The sequence below is a fragment of the Phyllobates terribilis genome, unplaced genomic scaffold, assembly GCF_046119375.1.
Source record: "Phyllobates terribilis strain yellow unplaced genomic scaffold, ASM4611937v1 Scaffold_1__5_contigs__length_1240528914, whole genome shotgun sequence".
Classification (NCBI taxonomy): domain Eukaryota; kingdom Metazoa; phylum Chordata; class Amphibia; order Anura; family Dendrobatidae; genus Phyllobates; species Phyllobates terribilis.
Window position 1 is genome coordinate 473,827,310 of NW_027362761.1, and position 24,867 is coordinate 473,852,176.

Sequence of the window (24,867 nt, forward strand, 5' to 3'; positions counted from 1 at the left end):
ATATAACTAAGGATGGCGCTATACATAATAAGTGTGTACACTATATACTAAGGGACTGTGCTATACATAATAAGGCTGCATTCCTGCATCTGTGTGCAGTGTCGGTGTGCTGCCCTGTTTTACCGACGCATTGAGCATGTCCTATTCTAATCCTCAAAATCGGATCAGAACAGGACATTCTCTGACCCTCTTAGATCTCATTCTCAGATCCGTGATTTTCATGGATGTGTGAATGGATCTATAAAACTCTACGAGTCCGTGGACCATCCTATAAAAAAAATCTGGCAGCACACCGACATTTCACACAAATGTGAGAATGTGGCCTAAGGGATTTTACAGATAACATTATCAATCCAAGTCACACAGTGCAGATACAGAATAATATTTACATCCAGGCACTTACCGCTGATGTCTCATATGATCAGAGTCTGTTTCTGCTGCTTCTTCTTCATCTGGTCAGACCTTCATGTCGACATCTCCCAGCCACGACTCGTCTTGTCACGATGATCTCCAGCCTAGAAAATAACAAGGTCACATATTGTATGCATACATGTGTCTCCCCCGCACTGCACCCCTGAATACAGATATGTAACCCCCCATTAATATACTATTAGCCACTTAGTAATCAAAATATAAAGTGATAAGCAGCACTGTGCCCCCCATTAACTATAATCTCCACCTGCCAATAATATAAATTATTCAGTCTCTGTGACTCTCCCCAATTAACTGTTTAAGGCTATGTGCACACGGAAAACATACAAGGCTTCACAGTACAAGCAAAGTGAAACCCCCATAATTGCTCTCTCCCAGCACCCTCATCATTGCTCTCTCCCAGCACCCCCGTCATTGCTCTCTCCCAGCACCCCCGTCATTGCTCTCTCCCAGCACCCCGTCATTGCTCTCTCGTAGCATCCCCATCATTGCTCTCTCCCAGCACCCTCGTCATTGCTCTCTCCCAGCACCCTCGTCATTGCTCTCTCCCAGCACCCTCGTCATTGCTCTCTCCCAGCACCCTCGTCATTGCTCTCTCCCAGCACCCTCGTCATTGCTCTCTCCCAGCACCCTCGTCATTGCTCCCTCCCAGCACCCTCGTCATTGCTCTCTCCCAGCACCCTCGTCATTGCTCTCTCCCAGCACCCTCGTCATTGCTCTCTCCCAGCACCCTCGTCATTGCTCTCTCCCAGCACCCTCGTCATTGCTCTCTCCCAGCACCCTCGTCATTGCTCCCTCCCAGCACCCTCGTCATTGCTCTCTCCCAGCACCCTCGTCATTGCTCTCTCCCAGCACCCTCGTCATTGCTCTCTCCCATAACCCCCATAATTGCTCTCTCCCACCACCTCTATCATTGCTCTCTCCCAGCCCCCCCATCATTGCTCTGTCCCAGCATCCCCATTATTGCTCTGTCCCAGCACCTCCATCATTGCTCTCTCCCACCACCCCCATCATTGCTCTCTCCCAGCATCCCCGTCATTGCTCTCCCCTTCCCCACCATCCCCATCATTGCTCTCCCCAGCCCTATCAGCCCCATTATTGCTCTTCCCAGCCCCGTTATTCCTCTCCCCAGCCCCATCATTGCTCTCCCTAACCCCATCAGCCCCATTATTGCTCTTCCCAGCCCCATCACTCCTCTCCCCAGCCCCATCAGCCCCATTATTGCTCTTCCTAGCCCCATCATTCCTCTCCCCAGCCCCATCAGCCCCATTATTGCTCTTCCCGGCCCCATCACTCCTCTCCCCAGCCCCATCAGCCCCATTATTGCTCTTCCCAGCCCCATCATTCCTCTCCCCAGCCCCATCAGCCCCATTATTGCTCTCCCCAGCCCCATCACTCCTCTTCCCTGCCCCATCATTGCTCTTCCCAGCCCCATCATTCCTCTCCCCAGCCCCATTATTGCTCTCCCCCAGCCCCACCATCCCACCATCGCTCTCCCCCCACCTCCCCTCCCCAACGTTTCAGTAAAAAAAAAAAAACAACTTACCTCAGCTTGCTCCCCTGCAGCAGCATCCTCCTGGTTGCCGGCAGCTTTCTTCCTGACCCAGGCGCGCGCTGCATGATGACGTCATCAAGCTGCGCCCACCTGGGTCAGGGAGGAAGCAGAGGACGAACTCTCCAGCTCCACTGCTATTCTCCTCCTGACAGCAGCGGAGCTGCAGGGATCGCTCCCTGACCGCTGCGTGGGTACCCGGCGCAGCTGCACCGGTGGCGGTATGTCCACCCATGGACTGCTATGGGGCCCCCCTGGCTCACGGGCCCCATAGCAGTCGCGTGGTCTGCCGCCATTGGCGGTACGCCACTGCCACCGGCTCACTCATAGAGACTAGAGTGAGCTGGAGAATCTGAATTGTCATGATGTCACTGAGAAGAGGAGAAGTATGGCGCTGGATCCTGGAGAAGGCGGCGCACTACATAAGATGCACATTTAAACATATTTATTAAAAAAAATCTTTGTGGGGTGAGCTTCTTAAAGACTATGATACTGATAGAAGAAATACACAGCTAAAATATTTATCCAATATTATATATGAACATTATAGAATGGTAAGTGTAGCAGCCTCTACTATGAATGGAAAAAAAATAATGGACCAAGTTTAAATTAGAAGTTTCTACATATATCAGTGCTCATTTCCAGATTTGCTTTAAAGCTTATAGATGTGGCTCTCTTGTCGGGTCTAATTTAGGAACCATGCCTTGTAGATTGGTGCTGTGTATATAGAATTGCACAATGTAATGAATTAAATTAGATGACAGTGGAATGGAAGGAGCTGACAGGTATATATTGCTTTGTAATGGATATCTGAGATGGCGTATAGTCTCCTAAATGCTGGAAGGAAAGGATATGCTTGTTTTAGGCTGAAGGTTTCTTATCTGAGCATTTTTTTTCCAGTAATTATATCTTTGATTGTATACAATGACTTCACTGGGAAGAAGTTTTCTTAGTTCTAACTTACAAAGGTATAATGGTTATGTGTTATGTGTACCCATCACAGGCACCCAAAATAGATAATTCAGTTCCGTTACTGTAATTTACAGTCGGCTGTGTTGTTGGTCTGAAAGGAAATGAATCCACTAGATTTTTTTACCAATCATAATTAGATACTGAAACATTTTATTAATAATCCTTTTTTAATTGCAATTTTCTTTTATTATTTTCCGTACATAAAGGGCTTACTCTGGCTTTCATGTTGCTTGAGATGGAAATTGAAATGGTGCCCCACTTTCGAGAAAAGTAAAAAAAAACAACAACAACAACAAAAAAACATTATTAACTCCTTAAAGGGAATATGTCACTGCCCTGTTCAGGGGAGGGGGGGAATATGGTAATTTAGCACAGAGGCGGCGATTTAGGGGAATAGTAAGCAGATAGAAGGGGTTTGCTTGGCGTCCCCTGGACCCCAAGCCTCTGGAAAACAGACTTTATAAAACCAGATTTCTCTGCAATCAGACCTTTACTATGGGCCATACAGGTAAGTAAAGATTTACTTTTCTATACCCTGTATGGCCATAGTAGAGGTCTGATATCGCCCAGGGGGTGACAGATTCCCTTTAATGACCGCCAATACGCATTAAACTGGCAGGCTTTAAGGGGCTCTATTCCACCATCGCCGTTTTAAAAAGGCGATCGGGAATAAAAGAATAGCACCACCCCGTGGCTGAAATTCCCACAGGTGAACCTGTACATGACAGCTGACACCCTGCAGTATCGGCCCCAGATGGTTTTGGAACCAATCAGGGCCAATTAACCCCTCAAATACTGCTGTCAATGAGGACAGCATCTACGATATCTAAGTGGTTAAAAGGCTCCCTTTTGACATGATCAACCACCCGCGATCGTAATCGAGGGTACCAATCTTGGCCATGGTACCCTGAGGACATCTGATGACCCCAGGGTACAGTGGTCTGTAAAATCCAGCTATAAGCCGTGTCTCACAGGCTGTGTCGGTGAGTGACTTACAGGTCTCCGGCACTGCAGTACATGATATCAACGATCAAAGTAAAAAATATACATGTCCCACAGTAGGACTAAGTGAAAAAGTTAAAAAAGTTAAATAAAATATGTGACAAAGTAATAAAAACACAAAAACACTAACACAAATCACAAAAACCCATTTTGCCACTAAAAACGCATCCTTTGTACAAAAATAAAAGTACACATAATTGGTATTGCCATGTCTGAAACAACTCGATCTATAAAACTGGTATGTTATTTATTTCATATGGTGAATACCATAAAAAAATAATTAAAAAAACACCAAAAATTTTGCTTTTTCATCATACTGACACACAAAAAAATGAAATAATGAAATGAAATTAAAAAATGAATAAAAAGCGATCAAAAAGTCATATGTAAAAAAAAAAGGTATAAATGAAAACATCAAATTGTCCCCCAAAAAAACAAGCTGTATTATGGCTTATTCAGCATAAAAAAAAGTTACAGCTCTCAGAATATGGTGATGCAAAAACAAATTAATTTTTATGGAACATTGTTTTTAGAGTGTAAAAATAGCAAATCAACAAAAAACTATATAAATCAGGTATTGCTTTAATTGTACTGACCCGATAAACAAATAGATCTTATCACTTTTACCGCACTGTGACCTGCACAAAAAAATTTGATAAAAAGAATAACTGATTTGCTGTTTTTTGTAAAACCTGACTAAAAAACGATCAAAAAATGTTATTTACCCCAAGACGGTACCAAAAAAAATCTAAATTTTGTGCTAAATATAAGCCCTCATACAGCACTTTCAACAAAAAAAAATAAAAAGTAACAGCTCTCAGAATATGGCAATTAAAAAAATATATATTTTCTTAAAAAAGCATTTTTAGTGTGTGAAAGTAGCGAAACATCTGGTATCGTTGTAATGGCATCAACCACAAGAATAAAGTAATTCTATCACTTATACCGTATGGTGAACCATGCAAAAATAAAAATAAGAACTAATCTTGTACTGTTGTCTATTTGTTCATTCTGCCTCCCAAAAATCAGAATAAGGCTCGGGTCACATTTATCCTGCACTCTCTACTGAGCATTTACATCAAGGTTTTCGAGTACCGTATTTTTCGGACTATAAGATCAACTTTTTTCCTCCAAAATTTTGGAGGAAAATGGAGGGTGCGTCTTATAGTCCGAATGTTGGGGGGGTGTATATATATATATATATATATATATATATATATATATATGGGGTGTGGGGGGAGTGGCAGCGGTGGAGGAGCGAGGCACAGGAGGCAGCATCCTGCACTGTCCCCGCTGCTAAAGAAAATGAATATTCACTGCTCCCTACGCCCATGGGGCACGAGGAGCACTGAATATTCATGCTCCTTAATAACAGCATACAGTGTAGCTGCGCTGCGGCTCCAGCAGCTGCCGGAATCGCCTGTGCCTGCTGTTAAAGGGTATGAATATTCAACCTCTCTCCACGCCCATGGGCGTGGGGAGGGGGTGAATATTCATGCCCTTTAATGAGCGGGCACATGCGATGGCCGGCAGCAGCAGGAGCCACAGCGCGGCTCTGCTGTGTGCCTGCTATGAAGGAGAGTGAAGTCACTGCTCCCTGCACACACAGTTCCAGCATGGGGAGCAGTGACTTCCGGCAGCTGATCTCTCCATGTGAGCCGCGCATGGCAGTGACGTCATGCGCGGCTCACATGGAGAGATGAGTGTGGGCAGACAGGACGCAGCGCTGGACGAGAGAAGAAAGGTGAGTAGAAGTGTTTATTTTTTTTTATGTCCAGCATGATGGGGATTAGGGGGACCATGCATACTAGGATAAGGATGAGGGGGCATACATACCAGGATATTGCTGAGGGGGCCATACATACCAGGGTAAGGATGAGGGGGCCATACATACCAGGATAAGGATGAGGGGTGCCATGCATACTAAGATAGGGATTAGGGGTGCCATGCATACCAGGATAGGGATTAGGGGTGCCATGCATACCAGGATAAGGATTAGGGGTGCCATGCATACCAGGATAAGGTTGAGGGGTGCCATGCATACCAGGACAGGGATGAGGGGTGCCATGCATATCAGGATAGGGATTAGGGGTGCCATGCATACCAGGATAGGGATTAGGGGTGCCATGCATACCAGGATAAGGATTAGGGGTGCCATGCATACCAGGATAAGGTTGAGGGGTGCCATGCATACCAGGACAGGGATGAGGGGTGCCATGCATATCAGGATAGGGATTAGGGGTGCCATGCATACCAGGATAGGGAATAGGGGTGCTATGCATACCAGGATAGGGGTTAGGGGTGCCATGCATACCAGGACAGGGATGAGGGGTGCCATGCATACCAGGACATGGAAGAGGGGTGCCATGCATACCAGGACAGGGATGAGGGGTGCCATGCATACCAGGACAGGGATTAGGGGTGCCATGCATACCAGGACAGGGATGAGGGGTGCCATGCATACCAGGATAGGGATGAGGGGTGCCATGCATACTAGGATAGGGATGAGGGGTGCTATGCATACCAGGATGGAGGGGTTCCATGCATACCAGAATGGAGGGATGCCAGGCATACCAGGATGGGGATGGGGACCACGTATAAAAGGAAGGGGGGGGCATATATACCAGGATGGGGGATATTGTCAGAATTGGGGGACATTACCCCTATACCAGTGTCAGCAGAGGACCCCCTCCCCCTTAAAAGTGCATCATGACCACAATTTTTGCTTACATTTTTTTTTTTAATTTTCCTCCTCTAAAACCTAGGTGCGTCTTATGGTCCGGTGCGTCTTATAGTCCGAAAAATATGGTATATCTCAAAAAACATAATTCAGACGAAATCCAGACAGAACCACGCACTTATGAGGCAGATGGAGTCACTTTGGACTTTTGGAAAACCTACATGGCTCCCACTCCCTCAAATAAAGTCCAGTGAAATCTTCACTCCCAAATCAAAATGTACCCCTCCTTCTGGGCCCCACTGTGCCTAAACCGAAGTAAGCGGCCACATGTTTGGCATTATTGTAGTGGGGAGAGTTCAATTATTAATTTACGGGGTGCATGTCACCCTGAGGCCTGCCATATGCCCAAACAGCAGTTTTTAACCAAATATGGGGTAGTATCCTATTTGGGAGAAATTGCATAACAAATTATTGGGACCGTTTTCTTCTATTATCCATTGCGAAAATTACAAATTTGGGGCTAAAATAACATTTTAGATGAAAAAACATAATTTTTGTTTTCGCGTTTACATTTTAAATAGTTCTGTGAAGCACGTATGGGTTTCACATGCTCAACACAGCCCTAAATGAATTCCTTGATAGGTCTAGTTTCCAAAATGGGGTCACTAGTGTTTTTTTTTTTTGCTGTTTTGGTACCTCAGAGGCTCTGCAAATGGAAAATGGTGTCTGCAATCTATTCCAGCCAAATTTACATTCCAAATGCCAAATGTTGGTTCTACCTTTCTGAACCCTGCCATTTGTCCAAACAGAACTTTTTGACTACTTGTGTAGTATCGCCAAACCCAGAGGAAAGTGGGTAATAAACTGTGTGATCCACTTTTTCATGTTTTCTCTTGCAGAAGTAAAAAATTTGGGGAGAAAATAATATTTTTTCTGAAAAAAAAGAACATTTTCAATATGATGACCTAATGTTATCAAAATCTCAGTAATACCTGTGGGTTCAAAATGCTCACTATACCCCTGGATAAAATCCTTGAGGGGTGTAGTTTCCAAACCTTAGGGGCCCTGGAAATGCGACATGGTGCCCTCTATTTCAGCCAAATCAGGATCTAAGGAAAGCAGGAGAACTGAAACTAGCTAGATCACTTGTTCTTGCTTTGATACTTACAAGCTCTATAGCAATGATTTTGCAAGTGCAGTGTTCCTTGCTGGTAACCTGGGCAATGATCATTAAATTATAGAATTAAATATACTGTCAGTTTTTGAGAATGGAGAGGATTTTTAATAAGAGGAAGCTTACAAAGTTGCTGTCGTTTATAAGCATTTTATAATTTTACCCATTCAAAAGGGAATCTGCCAGTAGGACCAACCCTCCTAAGCCGTCTGTATGGGCATACTAGTCCTGAATAAAATGATACCTTGGTATTGAGATCTGATGTCATATTCCATAGAAATCTTAGTTTTTCTTATATGTAAATGAACTCTCTCAGTCTCTGGGGAAGACATTGCTAGGGAGCTAACTCGGCCTCCAGAGCTCATTTTAATTAAAAGGAGGCGTTACCAGTGTGAAACAAGTAACTAACACAGAACAGGAGAAATTAACTTTGTCTTCTGGCAAACATATTTTTGCAGCTCTCTGAGCTCTGCTGTATTGCAACTACATTACAACTGTGTGGCATTTTTGTTGGAGCCATGTACCATAAAATCCTGAGTGACAACTTCCTTCCCTCAGCCAGGACATTAAAAATGGGTCACGGCTGGGTCTTCCAGCAAGACAATGACCCAAAACATACAGCCAAGTAAACAAAGGAGTGGCTCAAAAAGAAGCACAGTAACGTCATGGAGTGGCCTAGCCAATCTCCAGACCTTAATACCATAGAAAACTTATGGAGGAAGTTGAAGCTCCGAGTTGCCAAGCGACAGCCTCAAAATCTTAATGATTTAGAGATGATCTGCAAAGAGAAGTGGACCAAAATTCCTCCCGACATGTGCGCAACATCATCAACTACAAAAAAAATCTGACTGCTGTGCTTGCCAACAAGAGTTTTGCCACCAAGTACTACATGTTGTTTGCCAGAGGAATCAAATACTTATTTCTCACTGTAAAGAGCAAATACATGTATCTAATTTATACAATGTGACTTTCTTGATTTTTTTTTTGGATATTCTTCCTCTCAGTGTTACAATTAACCCACCCTTAAAATTATAGACTGTTCATGTCTTTGTCAGTGGGCAAACTTACAAAAACATCAAGGGATCAAATAATTATTTCCTTCACTAACTATATATATATATATATATATATATATATATTACAGTCCAAAAGTTTGGACACACCTTCTCATTTAAAGATTTTTCTGTATTTTCATGACTATGAAAATTGTACATTCACACTGAAGGCATGAATACTATGAATCAACACATGTGGAATTATATACTTAACAAAAAAGTGTGAAACAACTGAAAATATGTCTTGTATTCTAGGTTCTTCAAAGTAGCCACCTTTTGCTTTGATGACTGCTTTGCACACTCTTGGCATTCTCTTGATGAGCTTCAAGAGGTAGTCACCGAAATGGTTTTCACTTCACTGGTGTGCCCTGTCAGGTTTAATAAGTGGGATTTCTTGCCTTCTAAATGGGGTTGGGACCATCAGTTGTGTTGTGCAGAAGTCTGGTGGATACACAGCTGATAGTCCTACTGAATAGACTGTTAGAATTTGTATTATGGCAAGAAAAAAGCAGCTAAGTAAAGAAAAACGAGTGGCCATCATTACTTTAAGAAATGAAGGTCAGTCAGTCTGAAAAATTGGGATAAGTTTGAAAGTGTTCCCAAGTGCAGTTGCAAAAACCATCAAGCGCTACAAAGAAACTGGCTCACATGAGGATCGCCCCAGGAAAGGAAGAACAAGAGTCACCTCTGCTTCTGAGGATAAGTTTATCCAAGTCACCAGCCTCAGAAATCGCAGGTTAACAGCAGCTCAGATTAGAGACCAGGTCAATGCCACACAGAGTTCTTGCAGCAGACACATCTCTTCAACAACTGTTAAGAGGAGACTTTGTGCAGCAGGCCTTCATGGTAAAATAGCTGCTAGGAAACCACTGCTAAGGACAGGCAACAAGCAGAAGAGACTTGTTTGGGCTAAAGAACACAAGGAATGGACATTAGACCAGTGAAAATCTGGGCTTTGGTCTGATGAGTCCAAATTTGAGATCTTTGGTTCTAACCACCGTGTCTTTGTGCGACGCAGAAAAGGTGAACGGATGGACTCTACATGCCTGGTTCCCACTGTGAAGCATGGAAGAGGAGGTGTGATGGTGTGGGGGTACTTTGCTGGTGACACTGTTGGGGATTTATTCAAAATTGAAGGCATACTGAACCAGCATGGCTACCACAGCATCTTGCAGCGGCATGCTATTCCATCCGGTGTGCATTTAGTTGGACCATCATTTATTTTTCAACAGGACAATGACCCCAAACACACCTCCAGGCTGTGTAAGGGCTATTTGACCAAGAAGGAGAGTGATGGGGTGCTACGCCAGATGACCTGGCCTCCACAGTCACCAGACCTGAACCCAATTGAGATGGTTTGGGATGAGCTGGACCGCAGAGTGAAGGCAAAAGGGCCAACAAGTGCTAAGCATCTCTGGGAACTCCTTCAAGATTGTTGGAAGACCATTTCCGGTGACTACCTCTTGAAGCTCATCAAGAGAATGCCAAGAGTGTGCAAAGCAGTCATCAAAGCAAATGGTGGCTTCTTTGAAGAACCTAGAATATAAGACATATTTTCAGTTGTTTCACACTTTTTTGTTAAGTATATAATTCCACATGTGTTAATTCATAGTTTTGATGCCTTCAGTGTGAATGTACAATTTTCATAGTCATGAAAATACAGAAAAATCTTTAAATGAGGTGTGTCCAAACTTTTGGTCTGTACTGTATATATTGTGCTTTGTATATTTTAAATCAATAATAAATGAATTGGAATATTCACTGTGTTTCCATGGCCATACAGATTTGTTGGTTCAGACGTTTAGGTATTTCCATATATTTCACAGTGAAATCTGATATGGCAGTTGACCATTATTTAGATGGACACTGTATATTGATTTAATATTACAGCCCTGTCTGCCTGTGAGATGGAAGCTGAAGCTGAGAGGAACCTGCAGATGTGTCAGTTATAATCACACACAGCTCTGCTGTGGGATCAGGAGAGCAGAGAGCAGCTTGGTCAAGTATTTAAACCAATCCTGAAATAAATATAATATGGCTTATTAGGGCTTAGGTGGGACAGAAAATATATAAATTGTTGTGGGTAGCCTTCTGAACTAAAGCTAGTGTTTGTCTGAAGCTGAGGAAATTGTGCATCTATCAAGTAAAATGTAGAAAGGGATTAAAACCATTTCTAGTATTTATTCTATGTAACATCCCTGGTGGCGTGCTTGCATAGTGCACCACCTCCCACTATGCAAGACCGCAATCTTACCTGTCAGTCCAGCCTACAAACCTTGCTCCAGTTCATGCTATGTGCATGTCTCTTGACTGACTGTTTAGGGCGGCGGCCCGGTTACTTCCTGATTCTTATAGCTGCTGTGGGCGCACCCCTAATGCGTCTGCAGCCTATTGCTGTGAGTCACTGGATATTTAAACCCCCTCCACCCAGTAGGAGGTTCCTGAGCAACTCCTTCACTCAGTTAGTCTTTGCTACTGAATTGCCAGGTCCTGTCCTGTTTCTAGTCTGTTCCCGCCACTCTGGGGGCTGTATACCCAGGCTCGTTCTTGTATCTCATTGCAGTAGCAGTTCCTGTCTGAACTGTATCCTAGCCTGTTACCGGTTTTGTCTCTATGTCCATACCTTCCCTTTTTCTGCAGTATCTGAACCTGCACCTAACTCCAACTCGTTGTCTCTGTACTTCTGTTTGTGAGTTTTGTGTCCACTCGCTACTTCATTGTAAGTACCTTGTGTATATCTGGTTCTGCTTGTCCCCTTTCCTTTCCTCCGTATCTACCTCCAGTGTTCTAACCATCTTCCTGTATTTTCCAGTCTGTTTCATGTGAACAGAGCCCTGTTCTGTCTGCCTTCACTTTCTGCTCCGTTTTGTTCTGCTTGTTCACTGCTCCAGTGGTTCTGCTCTGCTCCGCTTGGTTACCGCACCTGCGGTTCTATTCTGCTCTGCTTGTTCACCGCTCCAACGGTTCCCCTCCGCTCTGCTTGTTCACCGCGCTTGCGGTTTTGCTCCGCTCTGCTTGTTCTCCGCACCTGTGGTTTTGCTCTGCTCTGCTTGTTCACCGCGTTTGCGGTTTTGCGCCGCTCTGCTTGTTCTCCGCACCTGCGGTTTTGCTCTGCTCTGCTTGTCTACCGCGTCTGCGGATTTTGCTCTGCTCAGCTTGTCTACCGCATCTGCGGGTTTTGCCCTGCTCAGCTTATCTACCGCATCTGCGGGTTTTGCTCTCCTCAGCTTGTCTACCGCATCTGCGGGTTTTGCTCTGTTCAGCTTGTCTACCGCATCTGCGGGTTTTGCTCTGCTCAGCTTGTCTACCGCATCTGTGGGTTTTGCTATGCTATGCTCATCTACCGCACCTGCGGCTCTGTTCCTGTGCCCCAGTCTGTACAGGTCCCTATCCTGCCTGCTTTTCTACCTGCCAGTACCCGCCTCTCTGCATGTCAGTCGTGCCTGCCTGTGCCCACCTGTCTGCACGCCAGTCATGCCTGCCAGTGCCCACCTGTCTGCATACCAGCTGTGCCTGTCAATATCCACCTGTCTGCATACCAGCCGTGCTTGCCAGTGCCCACCTGTCTGCATACCAGCCATACTTGCCAGTACCCACCTGTCTGCATACCAGCCGTACTTGCCAATACCCACCTGCCTGTATGCCAGTCTAACCTGCCTGTTCCTGCATTCCCCGGTGTGGGTCAACAACTGTGACCGGGGTCTGACCTGGAGTCGCACCTGGTCCCTCTGCTCGGTTCCTCCTAGGTCCACGGAGTCGACTAAGCTGCCGTGTGACCTTGGTCGGATCGGGTTGATACTTAGTTACGCCCCTCCAGGCACTCCTCGGTTCATGGTACAGTGGGATCACTAATCACGCTCACGCCAGTCTGTCCTGGCATGTGAGTAACATTCTATTTCCTGAAAGCAAAGATATACTTTAAAACACCAAGACCCAATGCAAATCTTTAATTGGTCCTTGCAACTGGCCAAGACAGAGACATTTTTGGTCTCAAGAACACGGTTGTGACCCCTTGTAGTTACATCCTGGCCTAAGATCTGAAATTTTTGTCAAATAAGTTGTTCAGACGACTTTTCTATCTCATACAAATATGCTATGGCTGATTTTGTGGAAAGGCAAATATCAGTATGTTTTTAGACTATGGAAGGAATGCAGAGTACCTGAGTGAAAACTATAAAAAAGGGCAAGAGTAATTACCGGGGGGGGCAGTGATCACCGAGCCACTCCATATTTCGGTTAGCAATTTGGCCAATTTGTATGTTTTTGTTCTCAGTAAACTCTCTGCAAAATCTTTTGTTTCAAATTATCTTTATTGTTTTTTTAATGGGGGGAATACAATACACACGATGGGATTAAAAACATGCAAGTAACAAGGTCAGTAGGAAGGGAAGGCAAGGGTATATGGTTGGGGAAGGATTACAGGGACATAGGAAATAAATGTAAATTTACAGTAGGCCAACCGAACCATTTGCACTCTACTTAAAATCTGAACATAAATCAAAGAACCCTTTATTTTCAGGAAAAGGTAAAAAAAAGAAAAAGAGGTATCTGGTATTAATATTACCTTGGGAAAAGTCTTAGCTCTTACAGGGACTCTTAGAGGAAAAATGAGTGTTCCATAAAGACCAATGAGTATCATACTTATTCACTGTGTTATTTCTCATGGCGGCCGCTAGTTCAAAAGTATTATTTGTGGTCACTCTGTCAATTACCTCTGATATCAAAGGCACATTTGTTTGTTTCCAATTAGTTGTTATAAGTAATTTTGTAACCAAAAAAAGATGGATAGCAATTGGTCTAACTTTGTGAGATAGGTCTTCTGCTTCCAATGAAAGAAGTGCTAAATGAGGAGAATAAGGGATATCTAAATTACGTACTTTGCTCAGTAATTCAAATACCTCTTTCCATAAATTTACTATTAATGGACATTCCCATAGTATATGATAAAGACTACCTTTGAGTCCACAGTGTCTCCAGCAAGATTCAGATTGATTCTGGAATGCTTTGTGCATCCTTACCGGTGTGAAATACCACCTAGTCAAGGTTTTATAATATGTTTCTTTCAAGCTAGCATCAATTGAGTTTGTGTATGTTATTTTAATTGCTTTCCTCCATCTTTCTGTGGAGAATTGAGTACCTATATCGCTTTCTCAGTTATTCATATACGTTTGTTTTGTAAATAAATTATCTTCATTGAAATTTGCATAAATGTTTTTTTGTGTTGCGCAAAGTGTTCTTTTCTGGGTTTTTCAAAAGACAAAATATTTCTCTAGAAATAACCAAAGGGAATTTGTATTTTTTTCTGATATATTTCCTTTTCTCAAGATATGTATACAATTCTATATCAGGAAGCCTATATTTCTCTTTGAGTTGCTGAAAAGTGTAAAAGGAATCAACTTTATTTTCCTTCAGTATTCCAGAGAAATCTTTGATCCCTTTTTTCTCCCATACTATATGTTCAAAATTTGAAATGGCAATTTTGAGAATGGAAATAGGAATATTTTCTAGATCGGCTGGTATGATGTTAGAATTTGTTGCATTAAACAGCAATTTCCATGCTAATATTGATGATTTGATGGCCGGATGTAACGGTAAATCTAATGATTTGTCAAAAAGAAATGACAATACCATTGATAAAAAGGATAAGTCCTTGTTGAATTCTCTCTCTAATTCGATCCAACAGAGTTTAATGGGTAAATTTAGGAGGCAGTTCCTACTCTGCATGACTAAATTAGCAAGGTGGTACGCATTTAAATTGGGGACACTCATGCCTCCATTTAATTTGCGTTTATAAATAATCCGTTTAGAAATTCTAGGAGGTTTGCAACTCCAGATAAAGTTTGATAATTGTTTTTGAAATTTGTTCATCCAGACTTGTGGAATAAGAAGAGGTATGGTGCGAAAAATATATTGGAGCTTGGGAAGCAGAGACATTTTATATATAATTATTTTTCACAACCAAGAAGTTTCTACCTTCTCTATCTTAGAAATGCTTTCTTGTATTTCTTTATAGATGTTAGATAGATTTATTTCTATAATCTTGTCCCCGGGTTTAGTCAATTTAATCCCAAGATATGTAATATTGGCTTTTTCCCATGTGTAAGGAAATTCATTTTTGATTATATTTTTTGTCTCTGGATCTATGTTAAAAGTTAAGATTTTTCTGCAAAATCTTTTGATTCTCTAATTTTTCATCTACTATTATAGAAATGTGTCCTGTAAATCTGCATGAAACGAAAAGAAAAATGAGCAAAAAACACACATTGATTTATTAAACAATATAATACTGCTGACCACGTGAACTCTTTATATACAGTACTATTTTATTCTACCCACTAATAAATAGAAGCAACCCAGAAAAATATAATGTAGGGCCCCAATGTACTTCAGAGAAACGACAAGAAAATGGACCCTTAAAATATAACTTTTATTAAAGAAGTTAAAATCAGAAAACTCACAAGCCCATATTAGTGAGTGTATATCTAATCACCAAATACTTAACTATTACAAGAAAAAATATGAAAAAGATATATAATAAATAAATATCTTTGCATCACTAACAAACCAATGTGGGCAGTGTACATAGCAACTAGGACGTGACAGGTCCCCTTTAAAGTGCAGTACAGGTAGTGTAATAACGCAGAGTCAGCATACAGTACAGACCAAAAGTTTGGACACACCTTCTCATTTAAATTTTTTTCTGTATTTTCATGACTATGAAAATTGTACATTCACACTGAAGGCATCAAAACTATGAATTAACACATGTGGAATTATATACTTAACAAAAAAGTGTGAAACAACTGAAAATATGTCTTATATTCTAGGTTCTTCAAAGTAGCCACCTTTTGCTTTGATGACTGCTTTGCACACTCTTGGCATTCTCTTGACAGAAAAATCTTTAAGGGTATGTGCCCACGTAGCTTTTTACAAGCGTATTTGATGCGGAATTTCCGCAGTGGAAACGCTTGTAAAACGCTTGGTAATCCGCACCCCATGGTCCCCAATGAGTTTCCGCAAGTTCTATGCCCATGCTGCGGATTTTTCCGCAGCGTTTTTGATGCGCACAAAAATCCGCAGCATGTTAATTAATTTTTCATTTCCGCATGCGGAATTGCCTTTGCAATGCAATAAAAAATGCAGGGCGATTCCGCATGTCGAAAACGCGCAATGCAATAAAAAATGCAGGGCGATTCCGCATGTCGAAAACGCGCGAAAAACGCACGATAAACGCTTGCGGAATTCCGCATGCGTTTTTCCGGAAAGGACATGCAGAAATGAAGCAGAAATTTTCGCTTCATTTCCGCAACCTGGGCACATAGCCTAAATGAGAAGGTGTGTCCAAACTTTTGGTCTGTACTGTATATTTCAGAGAGATACAATTTATATAAACCCATATAGACAATTGCTCTCAATCCATAGATAGAGACAAGGCCAATAAACAGGCATCAATATGCGCTAGGTTTCAATATAGATGATATGGTAAGCTATAAGTATAGCAGACTCCTGTGCTGAGCACACACTATTGCATGTGGCCACAGGAGTCTGCTATATTTATAGCTTACCATATGATCCCCTGATGAATCCCAATAATCCTGGGGGGATTTGACTGCAACTATAGGATTGGTCCAGTATTAAAGATAAGTACATCTGATGCCTACCCTGGTTTATGATATCTCTCTTTAGAGATCAGGATTAGTCTCTTTGCATGTGTATATACAGTATATATGGACCTGTATGATTTATATTGAAACCTAGCGCATATTGATGCCTTTTTGTTGACGTTACTATGTCATGTTACTGTGGCACCCCAGGGGTCTGGTTGCCACAGTAATAGAAATATTACGTCTGAGAGCGGGTGGGAGGTTTCTCTGGTCAGGAGCCCTAAGCATGCAACACTTCCTGCCCAGACCTGGGAGGGGAGGAATCTGCCCTTATAAACTGGGTCTGGGGCGGGATTAGTGAGTCAGTCAGAGTCTGGAGACAGTTCCAGACACAGGGAGAGTTACAGCTAGGAGCTCTGTAGGAGCAGGAGCTGAAGACCAGGGGCTGGAGCTGAGCAGAGCTCGCCCTGGCAGAAGAATCCAAGTACCGGACACCGGAATCCGAAGCTGTGGGGACGTATATTCACCCAGCAGCAGAAACCAGCTGGCTGGGGATTCCAGGTCCTCTGGCCATAGAAGCCCGGAGGCTCAGTCACAAGGAAGGGACCAGCACCGCCATCGAGGAGCGGAGGCTATCAGAAGGCCCCAAGTCACCAGCCGTACTGGTGAGCACCACACGGTATACTCAGTGACGTGGGCTACTTCCACTCACTTACAGCAAGGTAGCCAGGAAGAGTGCAGATAGACGGGGAGGCCTACAACTCCACCTGGCCAGGGGAACTCCTGTTTGCTCGCAGACTGACTAGGCCCCTTATGCTAGCCAGTACTCCCGGGAGGGTCTGCCTTAATATCATCAGTAAAGACCCTGAACTGCACTGCAAAGACTCTGAGTCGTTCCTGCTTTCTCACCGCATACAGCACTACTAGTACTGGGACACCCGTGCACCATCACTCCCATCATCCACATTCCCTGCCCTGAGGCCATACTCTTCCCGTGGGGAGTTATCCCATCTTTTGCTGCGCACACCACACCAGCCTCAGCGGACTGCCTCGCAGCGGCGGTACACCCTGACTGCAATCCACGGGTGGCGTAGTCGGACAATTAACCTAAAACCCATAAAAGACTGCCACTGGTTTGACCACCCTGAGCCACGGGACCGGGTCACCGCCACGGAGACTACAACCCCCAGAGACCCGGCTCCGGGTATCCCACACACGTCCACACTAGGCCCAGGGGGCGCGTCAACTTTGGCGTAGTCGGCAGGATTTCGTGCCCGCAACCACTGGGTACTGCGCGCCTTCAAAAGACTGTCATACCTGCCGTGGTGAAGATTCCCGCCATCTGGAGCCGTCTCCCGCCATCTTCAGTCGGTTCCCGCCATCCGGAGCCGTCTCCCGCCATCTTCAGTCGGTTCCCACCATCCGCAGCTGTTTTCCCGCCATCCGCAGTCGTTTTCCCGCCATCGGACGCCATCTTCGGGACGCCGTGCGGGAAGAAGAGGAGCGTGGACGCCGAAAGCGCGCGAGACCCGAAGCTCCGCCCCACGCACCGACGCTGCGCAAGGTCCTGGAAGGGAGAGAGAGCGACGCTGACGTCACCAGAGAGCGACGCAAGGTCCTCCACCCTGACGATCGTCTGCGGAGCCGCGGCCTACGGAGAAGAAGCAACAGAAGGTAGGCCACACTTAACTAGGGGGGAGGAAGATGATGGACACGGATGTACCCTCTACCACCAGCGCGGCCGCTGCCGCAGTAATGCCGTTCACCATGCCTTAGATCCCCGGAGCGGTCTGGCTGCCCCAATACTCAGGGGAGTCGCATACCCTAAGTGACTTTAAAGAGAGACTGTACAGCCTATTTAAGGTATACCCCCTGACGGAGGGCCAGAAAGTGAGCATATTGATAGGCCAGCTAACCGGCGCAGCCCAACGTGAAGTAAAGTCCTGGTCAGTCAGGGACAAGGAGACCGTGAAAGAGATCTTAGCCCATCTGAGGGACACCTTTGATACCCGCACCTCAGCAGAGATCAAAATGAAATTCTATGGGTGCAAGCAGCGGGCCCAAGACAGTATAAGAGACTATGCTTTGAATTTGCAAGAGGTCCTAGGAGCCATTAAACAGGCAGACCCTGACAGTGTACGGAATGCAGATGAACTGTTAACTGAGCAATTCATTGAGGGTCTGCTGTCCAACGCCCACCGAACCCAGTTACGTGCAATGGCCTTGCAGAACCCTGGTTTAGACTTTGCAAAGTTCAAGGACAGGGCCATCCGGGTGCTCCGAGAACCGGCACCGGGTAGCGCTGTAACCCACCGGCGCCCTGCTATAACCTATCATCAATAGGCGGCGCCCTTGTCTGCAGAGCCTGTAGGAGCTGGTGCGCAGGCTTTGGACAACAACCCGGCTACAGACCTGCACCATCATTTCCAAGAACTGACTAAAAGCGTAGCCGCGCTAACCAGAACTGTGCAGTCTTTACAGGTCTCTCCTCCAGGAAAGATCCAGCTGGCATCCGGACCGGAGGACATCCCATGGCACCGACAGAGGAGGATCCCATCGTCCAGAGGAAGACCCAGCGACAGATACAACGAGGACGGACAACCCATCTGCCGCCGCTGCAATCAACCCTGGACATATGGCAAGGTACTGTCATTTAAACGGGCACAACCAGGGGCAGAGGGCCAACCCCCAGGCATAAGATCATCAGGCCAATCGAACTGGCTTGATAAATACGTAGGGGGACGTCCGGTCTTGCCTGTGGTACTGAATGGCATTCCTATGAGTGCCCTACTAGACACTGGTGACTACCATCCCGTACGTGCTCTTTAAGCGGTACTGGAATGACTCGGACATACCCAGATGACGACCTGAGTATCATCGCCAGCAATGGTCAGACCGTGCCACAGGTGGGGTTCAAAGAGGTGACCATTAAGAACGGTAAAGTCGAACTAGCGGCACAAGGACTGATTATTGTGGACATTGACCGTCATGAGAGTCACCCTAAAATAACCTTGGGAACTAACGTGACTGAAAATTGTCTTGCAGAGGTGATTCTCATTTTACAGCAGGTTGCCAAGAACGCCAGTTCCAGTCAGCAGCGTGTCCTCCAAAAAGAAATCCGGGCACTGATGAAACGGCAACAGGTGGAATTATCTGGTGGTGAGATTGGTAGCGTGAGAATGTGTGACCCGTTCCATATTGCCATGCCCCCCAAAAGTGAGATGATGATATGGTGCCGGGCAGCTATTGGTCTAAGAGGTAGAGACTACCAAGCAATGGTAGAGCCCGTCTACTCAGACAGTAGGCCCACCATTTTGACAGCACGGGGAGTGGTCGATGTATGCCATGGGAGGGTACCTGTCCGCATCGTAAATATCGGGGAGAGAGAAGTACACCTGCCCCGGTATGCCACGCTAGCCAAATTGTTCACCATAAACCAAAATTCTGTAAAGGCCGTAGAACCCTTGCCTTCATCTCAACCAGAGGAAGGTAACGGCTCTAAGAAACAAATGGAGGACTGGTGTCAGCAACTGCATTTGGGTACTGACTCCACTCCCTCACACCAAAAACAGGGAGTCTACCGGGTGGTTCAGGAGTATGAAAGAGTCTTTAGTAAACACCCGCTAGACTTCGGGCGAGAAAGGCGGTAGAGCATCACATCCCCACAGGAGACCATCAGCCCATAAAGGAAAGATACCGACCTGTACCCCCTGCACACTATCAGCATGCAAAGGGGATGTTGCGGGACTTGAAGGAGGCTGGGGTAATCAGGGACAGCTGTAGCCCCTGGGCGGCTCCACTAGTTCTAGTGAAAAAGAAGGACACCACCATGAGAATGTGTGTAGACTACAGAAAGGTCAACCGTATCACACACAAAGATGCGTACCCGTTACCTAGAATAGAAGAATCTTTAGCTGCATTAAAATCTGCTAACTTCTTCTCCACTTTGGATCTTACTAGCGGGTACTGGCAGGTTCCTGTAGCAGAGGCAGACAAGGAGAAGACTGCATTCACCACCCCGATGGGTCCCAGCGAATTCAACTGTATGCCGTTCGGGCTCTGCAATGCACCAGGAACCTTCCAGCGGTTGATGGAATGCTGTCTGGGACATCGGAATTTCGAGACGGTCCTGTTATACCTGGACGATGTCATCGTTTATTCCAAAACCTACGAGGACCATTTGAAACACCTGGCAGAAGTGTTTGATGCCCTGGCAAGCTACGGCCTAAAGGTGAAACCATCCAAGTGTCACCTGCTGAAACCAAAGGTGCAGTACCTGGGACATGTGGTGAGTGCTGACGGAGTGGCTCCCGACCCCGATAAGATCACTGTGATTAAAGACTAGAGATGAGCGTTGTTCTACTCGAACTGTTCGCCAATCTCAAATTCGAGCTGTTTGGGGCGGTGTTCGAGCCGTTCGGCGAACACGAACAATTTGAGAAAAATTCGGCTGTTCGAGGTTATGTTCGATAACTGTTCGTGCACCAAAATCATAACTGGATTTTTTCTCAGTAATGATGAAAATTAATGTTAATACGCAGTTTGAGTGTACAGCGGGGTGGGGGGAGGGGCAGGGGATGGATCTCTGCAGGAACAATGAAGATCTCCATTTTTTTTTTCTCTTTCCCGCATTTACAGTGGGGAGGTGCAATCTGTCAGCCTATCAGCAGCGCACACACGGAGCGAAGTGCTTTTTTTCACACAAGCAAGGGCATGTGTCATTGGCAGTGTATGTCACATGTCCTTGCCCTATAAGACCAAGCCATTTTCCCCGTCGCCACCATTTTCTCACTGCTGCAGCTGCGTGTTAGACGGCACCGCTGTTGCTGTGTGCGCTATACCTTGTTAATTTCAAGCCAATTTTCGCACAAATCTACAGATAGCTTGGGAGTAGGGAATAGTTGTGATTGCAGTCCTTTTAAGGACTAGGTTACAGCATTTCCCACGACTTTTATCAGGCAGGTCTGTGCTCTTAAATAGATAGATTGTGGGAGTAAAGACTAATTGTAATTGGAGTCTTTTTCAGGACTAGGTTACATCAGTTCCTATCAGTTTTTGCCAGGCAGGTCTGTGCCAGTGCTGTGCAAGTTTTTTTCACAGCATTTGGCTGAATCTAGCAAAGCTAATCCTTTTTGGCCTATTGCAGAGTGTGTTAGTCAGTGGAGTAGCCTATCTGTGTTGCAAGATATACCACCTGTGTATAGAATACCAATTTTTTTACTGCACCTAGTGAAGTAAAATCTTTTGGGCATAGCATCATTCTATTAGTCCAACTATACTGACCTCCATCAGGTTGCAAATTGAATATAATTTTTATCTGCATCTAGCTCTGAAAAAATATTGGGCTTCTAGCTGTGTGTGGGACTTGTTGTATTAGTCCATCTATACTGACCTCCATCAGGTTGCAAACTGAATATATTTTTTTCTGCATCTACCTCTGAAAAAATATTGGGCTTCTAGCTGTGTGTGGGACTTGTTCTATTAATCCATCTATACAGACCTCCATCAGGTTGCAAACTGAATATATTTTTTTCTGCATCTACCTCTGAAAAAATATTGGGCTTCTAGCTGTGTGTGGGACTTGTTGTATTAGTCCATCTATACTGACCTCCATCAGGTTGCAAACTGAATATATTTTTTCTGCATCTACCTCTGAAAAAATATTGGGCTTCTAGCTGTGTGTGGGACTTGTTCTATTAATCCATCTATACAGACCTCCATCAGGTTGCAAACTGAATATATTTTTTTCTGCATCTACCTCTGAAAAAATATTGGGCTTCTAGCTGTGTGTGGGACTTGTTGTATTAGTCCATCTATACTGACCTCCATCAGGTTGCAAACTGAATATATTTTTTTCTGCATCTACCTCTGAAAAAATATTGGGCTTCTAGCTGTGTGTGGGACTTGTTCTATTAATCCATCTATACAGACCTCCATCAGGTTGCAAACTGAATATATTTTTTTCTGCATCTACCTCTGAAAAAATATGTGGCCTTCTAGCAGTGTGTGGGACTTTCTCTATTAGTCCATCTATACTGACCTCCATCAGGTTGCAAACTGAATATAATTTTTTTCTGCATCTAGCTCTGAAAAAATATGTGGCCTTCTAGCAGTGTGTGGGACTTTCTCTATTAGTCCATCTATACTGACCTCCATCAGGTTGCAAATTAAAAATAATTTTTATCTGCATCTACAGTACCTCTGAAAAAATATTTGGGCTTCTAGCTGTGTGTGGGACTTGTTCTATTAGTCCATCTATACTGACCTCCATCAGGTTGCAAATTGAATATAATTTTTATCTGCATCTAGCTCTGAAAAAATATTTGGCCTTCTAGCAGTGTGTGGGACTTTCTCTATTAGTCCATCTATACTGACCTCCATCAGGTTGCAAATTGAATATAATTTTTATCTGCATCTAGCTCTGAAAAAATATTTGGCCTTCTAGCAGTGTGTGGGACTTTCTCTATTAGTCCATCTATACTGACCTCCATCAGGTTGCAAATTAAAAATAATTTTTATCTGCATCTACCTCTGAAAAAATATTTGGGCTTCTAGCTGTGTGTGGGACTTGTTCTATTACTCCATCTATACTGACCTCCATCAGGATGCAAACTGAATATATTTTTTTCTGCATCTACCTCTGAAAAAATATTGGGCTTTTAGCTGTGTGTGGGACTTGTTGTATTAGTCCATCTATACTGACCTCCATCAGGTTGCAAATTAAAAATAATTTTTATCTGCATCTACAGTACCTCTGAAAAAATATTTGGGCTTCTAGCTGTGTGTGGGACTTGTTCTATTAGTCCATCTATACTGACCTCCATCAGGTTGCAAATTGAATATAATTTTTATCTGCATCTACCTCTGAAAAAATATTTGGCCTTCTAGCAGTGTGTGGGACTTTCTCTATTAGTCCATCTATACTGACCTCCATCAGGTTGCAAATTAAAAATAATTTTTATCTGCATCTACCTCTGAAAAAATATTTGGGCTTCTAGCTGTGTGTGGGACTTGTTCTATTACTCCATCTATACTGACCTCCATCAGGTTGCAAACTGAATATATTTTTTTCTGCATCTACCTCTGAAAAAATATTGGGCTTCTAGCTGTGTGTGGGACTTGTTGTATTAGTCCATCTATACTGACCTCCATCAGGTTGCAAATTAAAAATAATTTTTATCTGCATCTACAGTACCTCTGAAAAAATATTTGGGCTTCTAGCTGTGTGTGGGACTTGTTCTATTAGTCCATCTATACTGACCTCCATCAGGTTGCAAATTGAATATAATTTTTATCTGCATCTACCTCTGAAAAAATATTTGGCCTTCTAGCAGTGTGTGGGACTTTCTCTATTAGTCCATCTATACTGACCTCCATCAGGTTGCAAATTAAAAATAATTTTTATCTGCATCTAGCTCTGAAAAAATATTTGGCCTTCTAGCAGTGTGTGGGACTTTCTCTATTAGTCCATCTATACTGACCTCTATCAGGTTGCAAATTAAAAATAATTTTTATCTGCATCTACCTCTGAAAAAATATTTGGGCTTCTAGCTGTGTGTGGGACTTGTTCTATTAATCCATCTATACAGACCTCCATCAGGTTGCAAACTGAATATAATTTTTTTCTGCATCTAGCTCTGAAAAAATATTTGGCCTTCTAGCAGTGTGTGGGACTTGTTCTATTAGTCCACCTATACTGACCTCCATCAGGTTGCAAATTCAAAATAATTGTTTGTCTGCATCTAGCTCTGAAAAAATATTTGGCCTTCTAGCAGTGTGTGGGACTTTCTCTATTAGTCCATCTATACTGACCTCCATCAGGTTGCAAACTGAATATATTTTTTTTCTGCATCTACCTCTGAAAAAATATTGGGCTTGTAGCTGTGTGTGGGACTTGTTCTATTAATCCATCTATACAGACCTCCATCAGGTTGCAAACTGAATAAAAAAATTTTCTGCATCTACCTCTGAAAAAATATTTGGGCTTCTAGCTGTGTGTGGGACTTGTTCTATTAGTCCATCTATACTGACCTCCATCAGGTTGCAAATTGAATATAATTTTTTTCTGCATCTAACCCAGCCAATAGTTTTGGCCTAATACCACAGTTTGGCCACTCAGCTCTGCTCGGTTCCCATCCATTGTTTTTTTGTGCAAACAACTCCAGAGTTGTGAATTAGTTAACCACCAGAATGAGTGGAAAAAGGCCTGCTGCTGGTGGAAAGGGGAATAGGCGTGTTGGGAAGGGGAAAAAAGGTTGTGTCCGTGGGGTAGGTGTTAAAGCAACAGTAACATCTGCAGAAGAAAGACCATCTTCCAGCCAAACTAAAATGTCTACTTCTTTTAGCGGACAATGTGATAAGATCCCTTTCTTACGGCCACGCCAATCGCTACAAAT

General features: G+C 44.0%; 1 long non-coding RNA gene across 1 annotated transcript in view; it reads right to left on the reverse strand.

Moving 5' to 3' along the window:
• Window positions 1-407: 407 nt before the first annotated feature.
• The window catches only part of LOC141167865 (uncharacterized), a 265,118-nt gene continuing 240,658 nt past the window's right edge, over window positions 408-24,867 (reverse strand). Inside the window, exon 3 of the long non-coding RNA XR_012251655.1 lies at window positions 408-515. This is a non-coding gene — a long non-coding RNA (uncharacterized lncRNA). The remainder of the gene's footprint in view (window positions 516-24,867) is intronic.